General features: G+C 44.1%; 1 pseudogene; it reads left to right on the top strand.

Annotated features, from left to right (window-relative positions):
• Positions 1-1,443: 1,443 nt before the first annotated feature.
• On the top strand, positions 1,444-8,212 carry LOC131413361 (butyrophilin subfamily 3 member A2-like; annotated as a pseudogene).
• Positions 8,213-9,309: the final 1,097 nt, after the last annotated feature.

The raw sequence follows: 9,309 nt of genomic DNA, 5'->3' as shown, positions 1-9,309 counted from the left end.
TTCAGGTCTTACATTCAAGTCTTTAATCAATTTTGAGTTAATTTTTGAGTATGGTATATGATAATGGACAGCTAATCTTCAACAAAAGAGCCAAGAACGTACAGTGGAGAAAGGAAAGTCTCTTCAATAAACGGTGTTGGGAAAACTAGAGCATCACATGTAAAAGAATGAAAGAAGACTGAATTTTGGAAAGGAAGTTTCTCAGTGGTTAAGAAAGCAGGAAGCACTCAGGAAAGGGGGTTGTTTTGCCCCTTTGCAGCTGCAGCATGACCTGGTGAGAAATATTATTTCTGTCAACTGTATAGTTGGTCTTATCAAATATGCCTGTTTTCCCATCCTGGTGACTGGCAGGGAAGATTTTTACATTTTGAGCTAAATTTTACATTCTCACCCCTCTATAATGTAATGCCCACTCTCCTATTTTATTTTGTCTGTAAACAACCCCATGCCTTTCCTCAATTCTCTCTCTCTCTTTTTTTTTTTGTGGTGATGAAGACTGGCCCTGAGCTAGCATCTGTTCTCAATCTTCCTCTGTTTTTGCTTGAGGAAGATTGTCCCTGAGCTAACATCTATGACAATCTTCCTCTATTTTGTCTGTGGAATGCAGCCACCACATGGCTTGACAAGTGGTGTGTAAGTCCACACCTGGGATCCGAACTCACGAACCCTGGGCCACCAAAGTGGAGTGCTCAAACTTAAGCACTATGCCACTGGGCCGGCCCGTCAACTTTCTTCACAAATGATTGTAGGCCTGAAAAACCGTTCTGAAAAAAATTTTATGCTATTACATTTTTCTCCATTTTAAAATGTAAGATATGCCCATCAGTCACTGGCAGCACTGCCTCTGGAAACCTGAAAATTATATGATTTGGTCGTGGGTCTGAGACCTGAGTTTTCAGAGGTGTTAAAAAGGTGGAGTGTATCTGGTTTTCTTTCTGTCCGTACTTCCATTTGGCTCTGTTGTAAAAGATGTCCTCCTCCGTGTGTCTACCTACATGCACATGGATGTCAGCAAATAGCCACAGAAACATTGTAATTAATGCACATCTTCCTCTTGTCACACATTAAAATCTTGTGATTTTTTCTGCTTAGTTCTGCTGATAAATCTTTTATGATATAAAAGACACAGAACAGGTGTATATAAAGAAATACTGATTATACACAAACATACACATGATCGATTCAAATAGGTAAAAACAGAGAGAGATAAACAGTGAGGGAATGAAGGCCAGAAGTTTTCTTCATTGTGTACAATCCAATACAGTTTCAGTTTTCATTCTAACCTTCCCACTGGGTTCTGACCAGCAACTGCCCCCACTAAGCCAATCAAAAAACTAACACTTCCAAAGCAGGCTTTCTCTCTTTTCCCTTTCTTCCAGAGCAGACTGGTAACTATAATGGAGAACTATTGATTCCCTTCATTCTGTAGGCTATGATTTTCAGATGAGAATGCCAAGGGGTAGATGAGGGAAATTGGTAAAAGCCAGAGTCAAAGGCCCTGGAGGGAGAGAGGGTAAAATGCTGAGAGTGGGACAGGGAAAGTGGGTCGGGTCTCTACTCACCTAAAGAAAGGGGTTTGGTGCTTGTGTTTGTGGTGAAGGGATGAGAGGCGGGAGTTGGAGGCAGTGGGAAAGGTAAGGATCTGGATTAAAAATTTGGTGGGAGGGAGGCGACCTGAATGAAAAACTTGCTAATCGCATATTCTTAGGAACTTACTGTGGTGAGAAAGGAGCAAAGGACTCTTATAATCTCTCCTGGTCATCTCTGAGAATGTATTCTAAGAGATTCTAAAAAGTCATGTTCCTTAAAGATTTATGTGTAAAAATGTTCATTACAGAATTATTTGTAATATAGGAAAGATTTGAACCAGCCTCTAATATACAACATGCACATACATATACAACAGTTGGAGGATGGATAAACAACACATTGTCCAATCACAAAGGAATTTCCATACTCTCATTAGGAATCGTGTGTTTAACAAAGAGTTTTTACTATAACTGTAACAAAATTGGATCCACTTTGGGTATTTAAATTGTATCTACACTTTACTATTTAAGATTTTATGGTGATGAACAGCCTTAAACATAAATCTTTGCCTTACCACCTAATTTCTTTTCCTTAAGAGTAATTCCTACAAGTGGGCTTTTTAGGTCAAAGGATGAAACATTTCCAAGGCATTTGGTATATATATGTCCAAAATATTTCCAGAAATATTTACATTACCATGAAGCGAAATATATGATTACCATCATGGATTATTTAAATTTTATACTATTACATTTTTCTCCATTTTAAAATTGTCTATAATCAGGAGCAAAAAACAATAAATTTCCTAGAAAATAAGTTTAACCATATTCCCCTTCTGAGGACAGTGGAGAAATTGTTACCTATCATAATAATAATAATACTGTCCCCTTTCTAGTAGCATAGAGAACAGTTTGAAGAGGAGAGGATGGACTGAAAGGCAATATTTCATCTGAGGGTGTGTCCAGGTTTCAGACAAGGGTCTGAAGGAGAGCCAGCTGCACAGACTTCTGCTCCCTTGTCCCCCGGCAGTTCCCGGACTTGCAGGTACTGTGACTGGGGCCTCATGCTGGTTTGTGTTGGAGGAATTGATATTTTCTGAACAACTAATATGTTGCAATCACTATAATCACTTGTAAGAATTTTTAATTGATAAGTTAAACATGAAAACTTTTCAAATTTAAAGCATTCAAATAATTTTCAAAGTATAGGGAGCAAATGATAAAAGTATCTTTTACTTGATCCGCAACTCTCAGTGTAGCGTGTGTCCCTTTAGACCTTTTGTGAAGCAATAGCATAAACATTTATGTACAAATTTACAGCTTTCATTTTGTTTTTTAGTAGAATCATTGGTATTGTTCTCGATGTGCTTTTTGTTCACTTAATATATCTTGATTATCTGAGTTAGTGAGTAGAAATTAGTCTTAACTGCCACAACGAATTCCTTCATAGGGATGAGCCATTACTTAACTAAGCAGTCTCCTCTTGATGGCCAGTTAGGTTGTTTATCACTTTTTTAGTTTTAAAAATACTGCTGCAGTGTCATCCTCACACGTGCTTCTCTCTGCACCCACGCAAGTGCTTTGCTGGACCAGATATCTGGAGGTGGAATTGCTGGGCCCATTCTGCACATTCTAAATTTCATATTTCACATTGTTTCATGAGTGACTGAGTTCAAATAGCTTTTGGCACATGGCTAAGATCACACAGCTTGTGACTCATAGAGCCATTACCTGGTTCCCACATCCTTTTTGTTCCTACACCTAACACCTTGTGGGCCTGACACATAGTGTGTACTCCCTAAATATTTGTTGAATGAATGAACAAAAAATGAGTGAGGGGCCAGCCCGGTGACGTAGTGGTTGAGTTCATGTGTTCCACTTGGGCAGCTTAGTGTTTGCCTATTTGGATCCTGGGCATGGACCTACACACCACTCATCAAGCCTTGCTGAGGCGGCATCCCACATAGAAGTACTAGCAGGACCTACAACTAGGATATACAACTATGTATTAGGCTTTGGGGAGAAGAAAAAAAAAGAAAAAGAGGAAGATTGGCAATGGATGTTAGCTCAGGGCCAATCTTCCTCAAAAAAAAAAAAAAGAGTGAGAACTGGTCTTATTCCTAAGTCTCCCATTCACTAGCCTTGTGACGAAGAAGTGATGGATTCAGCCTCTGACTGACTCCAGAGCCTCTGCCAGGGAGTCTGCCTGGACATTAACTAGAGTCTGATTGGGCATGATTTTAACTTAGCGATGGCCATGGGTTGGGGCCTAGAGGAGTCTGCAGTGTTGCTACCCAGATGGGCACACCCTCAAGTCATTTGTCAGCACCCCATTCCACCTGACATTTTCAGGGAAGGAGAGGAGACATGATGGGAGAGGACCAAGGGAGATGGCAGGGGCTAGGTCTAGAGATCTCAGTCCTGTTTCTGAGTGATTCACCTAGGCCTGCTGTCAGGCTCTCCACTATCTAGGGATGCAGCCAACTGTTGTGTGGTTAGGATGGAAGCCAAACTAGAACTCCAGCTAGAATCAAACCTTGCCATCTGCCAAGTACCCACACTTCCCTTATCGCAAATGTTCACACTGATGCCACAGACCTTGCCTAAAAGATGGGGGGGGGGGTTCTGAGCCAAGATACAGTTGGGAGCACTGTGCAGGGAGTGGGGAGTTGCAAGGGCCCAGCCTCTGAGCTGAGAGAACCTCAGCACTTCATAGAGCCATGAGCTTTATTGGGCTGCTGTGTGCTCCTAGCTTGACGTATTTGACCCTTCTTTGCAAGTGCCAGCTCTTACGTTTCTGCCTCTAACAGCACTTCTCTATCAGTGAAAACACTAAGACCAAGGAAATTATCCATTGCTGGTGAGCCCAGAGGCCATCTGCCAAAAAGCATTAGTGAACACCTGGGGAAGGGAAGACAGCGAATGAACAATGTACTTCCCAGGGGTGTTTCTCCCTGAAAGAACCATTGTAAACACATCGAGTTGTAACACTCTTACATGCACATCCAGGACATGCTTCCCACATGAAACCATTTCATAGAAATATAGGAATAAATAAATTACTATAGGCAAGTCCCAGTGGGAGCACAGGAGACTGGGCTCTTTCTCTAAGACAGACCAAAAAAGCACATCATTAAGGAGGCAGACGGTGTCTTCACAACTCTCCACCTCCCCTCCAATTGGAGGACAACCATTTAATCTGATCGTCTTCACCAATTTAAAATGCTAGTGAGTATTGCTGGGATAATACGTTACCCCTCATCCATTCTGTCATTCAACAAATACTTACTGAGGCTTTTGTGTTATAAAGTGTTGTTACACATCAGGAAACAAAATAGACGAATATCCTTGTTTGTGGAGCTTCCATGCAAGCAGGTGGAGACAGACGGTAAATACACCATGTGTTAAATGGTGAAAATTCCATGGAGGAAAGAGAGTAGGCTCAGGGGACGGGAGCAGTTTGTCATTTTCTTGTGGTCAGAGAAGGCCTATGGAGGAACTGACTTCAGAGGAAAGACTTTGAAGGAGGTGATGAGAAGAGTCTTGTGGATATCTGGGGAAGAGGGTTCCAGGTAGAGGGAAGAGGCAGGGCCGAGGTCCTCTGTCCTGGTCTGTTCAAGGATCAGCAAGAAGGGCAGCGTGGCTGGAGCAGACGAGGAGAGTACAGAGGATGAAGTGAGAGGTGCAGGTCCTGGAGGACCATGTTGGCCATTGTGAGGACTTGAGCATCTACTCTGAGTGAAATGGGAGCCACTGGAAGGTGCTGAACAGAGGCGAGACATGATGTGACTCAAGGAACATTCTGGCTGTTGTGTTGAGCATAGACTGTAGGGGACACAGGTGGAATCGGGGGACCCAGAGAGGAGGGTCCTGCATTAATCAGAGTGCGATGGTGGAGGCTTGGACATGACTGTAGCAGGGGAAGTGTGGGAAAGGGAAAGATGCTGAACATGTTTAGAGTAGAGCCAAGGATTTCCTGACGGCTTATGGTTAGTACACAGACATTTAATACTACATACATAACGTTTATATGTTAAATGTGTTACATATTTAGCATATACATATTTAGCATTACATATTTTTCTGTATGATTTTCCCTCTTGGAACTCAAAGTGAGGCGACTCCCAAGGAGATATTTTGGCTGAAAAGGATCGTGAGTCACCACACTAGTGACTGTGTATTTCACCCTGAGTTCGCCCTGGGGAGGTGAAGTTTTGATGTATAATTCATTATCTTTTTCAGTATCGTAGTTTCTACTCCACTCTTTCTGTCGAGCAGAAAGCTGCTGTCTCTCTGCAGCACAGACGAAAATGGCAAGTTCCCTAGTCTTCCCTCTGCTCGACCTCCTTGTCTGCCTCGTCTTGGTCTAGCTGCTTACCGCTTGCTCAGGTAGGGAACATTCTGCTTTTATGTATCTGAAACAGACAATTACTTATTAGTGCCCAGTCAGAACCTCTGACAACTTCTCATACCTGGAAGTTCCGTCCCAAACTGAAGGTGCACGTGCTATTAAGACAAATTGTGCTTCTGTTGAGATCATGTTCCTCTCTTGGTTTTTCGTACCTCACCCTCTCTACTTGACATCAACACCCTTACTCTCATGGCTCCAACTCCCTCTGATGGAGCTTCTCCTTTAACTGACCAGCTCAGTTTTCTGAGATTAGACTCCCAGGGCCCATCCTGGCCTTGGTGGGTGAAGACGTTGATATACCTGTCATCTGTCCCTAAAGATGAGCATTTAGAACATTGAGCTGATGTGGTGAGATCCAGCCTTGGGCAGGTAGTATACATGTAGGCAAATGGGCAGGAAGTATAAGAGCAACAGATGGCACAGTCTTGAGGGAGGACTTTGATTTTAAGTGATGGCATCACTGAAGTAAAGGCTAGTTTCTGAATTTACGATGTCAGAGCATCAGACAGTGGAAACTACTTGTGTTATTTCAATGATGACAACTTCTCTGAAGAAAACATGCTGGAGTTAAGGGTTGCAGGTGAGACCCTGGCTTTTGTTCTGAGCTTGTTCCTTCCTGAGACCTGGGGGCAGAGACAGAGTTCATGACCCTAATCCCCCTCAGAGTACCCTGGCTGGTGACTAGGATCTGCATCCACTGCTTTCTCACTTCTCACTTGAGGCCCGTGGGAAAGACCCAGGTTTTCCTCCAGGAAGAATCTTTCCTGTACCCCGTAATATCAAGTAAAGAATTCCCTCATGCTGGCCACCATGGTCTAAGCAAGAAAGTAGGTGGTCAGGGATAGAAAGGATAAGAAAATATGTCTTCAGTGATGGCATGCAGTTCTTTGGGTTCATTTGTGTTCCAGGTAGCTTCTGTAGCCCCTCCCATTGCATGCTGCTAGGGGCCCTGGGAGGTTGACCTTTAGGACACAATCTGTGCTGCCAATGTTCTCCAAACAAAGTCTCAAGGAACACACCCAGTGTTGACCAAGTTGTATGTATTAACTTGTTGCAGGGAGGGAGAATGTATGCAATGTGGGAACTGTGGGGTGTCTCAGTAAGATAGTGTTAGTGTAGAGTTGGTGTAGAATTTGAGCTTGTGTTAAAGGAGTTGGAGGGTTTATGGAAGTGGGACTTTGCTCTGCATTTGATGCTGTCAGGAAGGTCAGGGGGGTGTGATGCTAAGGCTGGCTGTCAATAAGCCTTATCTAGGAAGAAGACTAGAGTGAGCCTAAAGCTGTAATTAGTCAAGGAGTGGCAGTCACTCATAGCCAGGATAGGAAAATGTTTGGTCATGACTGTGGTTTGGACAGTGTTCATGTTTTTCTCTATATTCCAACGTGATTGTCGAATGGTCTTGTTTTCGTCTTGACCTATCTTAGGGACAAAGTGCTCTTGTCTGATGTTGATGTTCATGAAATCACTTATGTTCAATAGAAGAACTCTGAGACCAGGTTGATTTCTCTTTCTCAGGGCAGTCTCTTGCCCAGTAGCATCTGGCTGGGTTTGGTCACTGGGGAGCCGTTGCAGAAGATGGAAAGAGGGAGAGAGTAGAGAGGGGTCAAGGTACGTAGTTCCATGGCTTTCTCCTTGCAGGACCACTTCTAGCTGACTGCATTCCCTTCCCAAAGATCACAGCTCCTCTCAAGAAAGCCCTCTCTACAGGACTCTCTTCTTTTATATCTTTGAAATGCCTTCCTCTCTGCCTCCTATTGTGTTTAGGGGTGGGTGGTAACAGCTCCATTGCTCCTGGCCGTGGGGTACTGCTCTATCCCATGTAGTATTCCTTTCACCATGAACACGCTTTTGCAAACAGCTCCTTAATGAAACCAATCTTGGATTATCTCATGTGAGTGTGCCAGCGATTTCTGTTGAGATTCTCATCGATACAGGAGGCTCCAAAGAACTCTGGCTCATTTATCCTTCCACAGCACTGGGTTCTGATCTTCCCACTGAAATGAAGGGTTACAAGGATGGAGGGATCCATCTGGAGTGCATGTCCACTGGATGGTATGCTCAGCCCCAAATACAGTTGAGAGATTCCAAGGGGGGAGGGTCATGCCAGCTGTGGCAGCATCCTTGGTTATACAAGGAGCCAGGCTGTATGCAGTCTCTGCATCTATGATTGTGAAAGGAAGCTCTGGGGAAGAGGTTCTTTATCATCAGAAATCTCCTCCTCAGCCAGGAAAAGATAGCCAGGATTTCTGTCTCAGGTCGGTGTCCTGCTTAGCCTCAGGGATGCTGTGCTGAGTTGTGGCTATTGAAGGAAGGAGGATGTGTGATTCCCTGTCATCATCTGTTTCAGCACTGGGGGCTGGAATGGAAACATGGCATCCAGGCCAGACAGGAACCTAGAAAGAGTCTTTGGCAGAGCCCTACCAATGGCAATACCTAGCCTCTGAATGTACCATGCCTCTGACAATATTCTGGTTTGAGATACTGGGGGCAGTGGAGAGTCTCAACTGAAGCCCTGGCCCAGGGCAGAATCTGAATCATGAAGTGATCCAGTGACTCAGTCAGAGGAGCAGAGAACCATGAGTGTCTAAGAAAGGGCAGTGGGGAGACTGCCAGCGAGTGTGGTTGAAGGAGAGAGGAGGGTGTGAGCCTGAAGTCAGAGGGCTCCTTGAAGGAAGAGCTCTCTCTGACTCTTCCCTTTTCTCCTCCTACCCACCCTCTGTACTCAGCGCAGTGTCTGGCTCACAGCAAATAGATGAGGTCTCTGCTTGTAACCTCAGTCCTCTCCTCTTGTCTCCCCTGCTTGCTGCCTAGCATGGTTTGACTGTCTCCCAGCTCAAACTTCAAGCAGAAACAGTGCTCATTCTTTCCAGTAATATTTACTCAGAGTCCTCTATGTTTAAGGTGGCCAGATTTAGCAAATAAAAACACATTGTATTAAATTTGGCAATCCTATCTACCTTCTGTTTTAGGAGCTGGGAATCCAGCAGAAGAAAATTTTGCCCCTGTGGAGTTCACATGCAAGAGCAGGGAGACAGATAATAAACTAAGAGAAAGATAAATTTATTATAACATGATAAGTGTTGTGGACAAAATAAAGCAGGTCTCAGATTGTGTCTATTCCCCCAGACTTCTGAGGGAGAGGCATGACCCATCTTGAGGTTGTCCAGGGTCCTTCCTTTACTCACTTGTCTCCACCTCTTCTCCCTCTTACTGGTTGGTAACCAGCTCCATGGACAGGGAGTGACCCCTGAGGTGACTGATCTTCTGGCCAAGGTGTGAAGGACAGCAAGCTCCCCTGTCCTCTCTCTCCCTGGAGGTGAGACTCAAGCACATGGATGTCCAACAGCTGTAGGTGCGTCCTCTCTGGTC

Source organism: Diceros bicornis, chromosome 14 (assembly GCF_020826845.1).
Source record: "Diceros bicornis minor isolate mBicDic1 chromosome 14, mDicBic1.mat.cur, whole genome shotgun sequence".
Lineage (NCBI taxonomy): Eukaryota > Metazoa > Chordata > Mammalia > Perissodactyla > Rhinocerotidae > Diceros > Diceros bicornis.
This window is presented reverse-complemented; position numbering and strand designations above follow the sequence as displayed.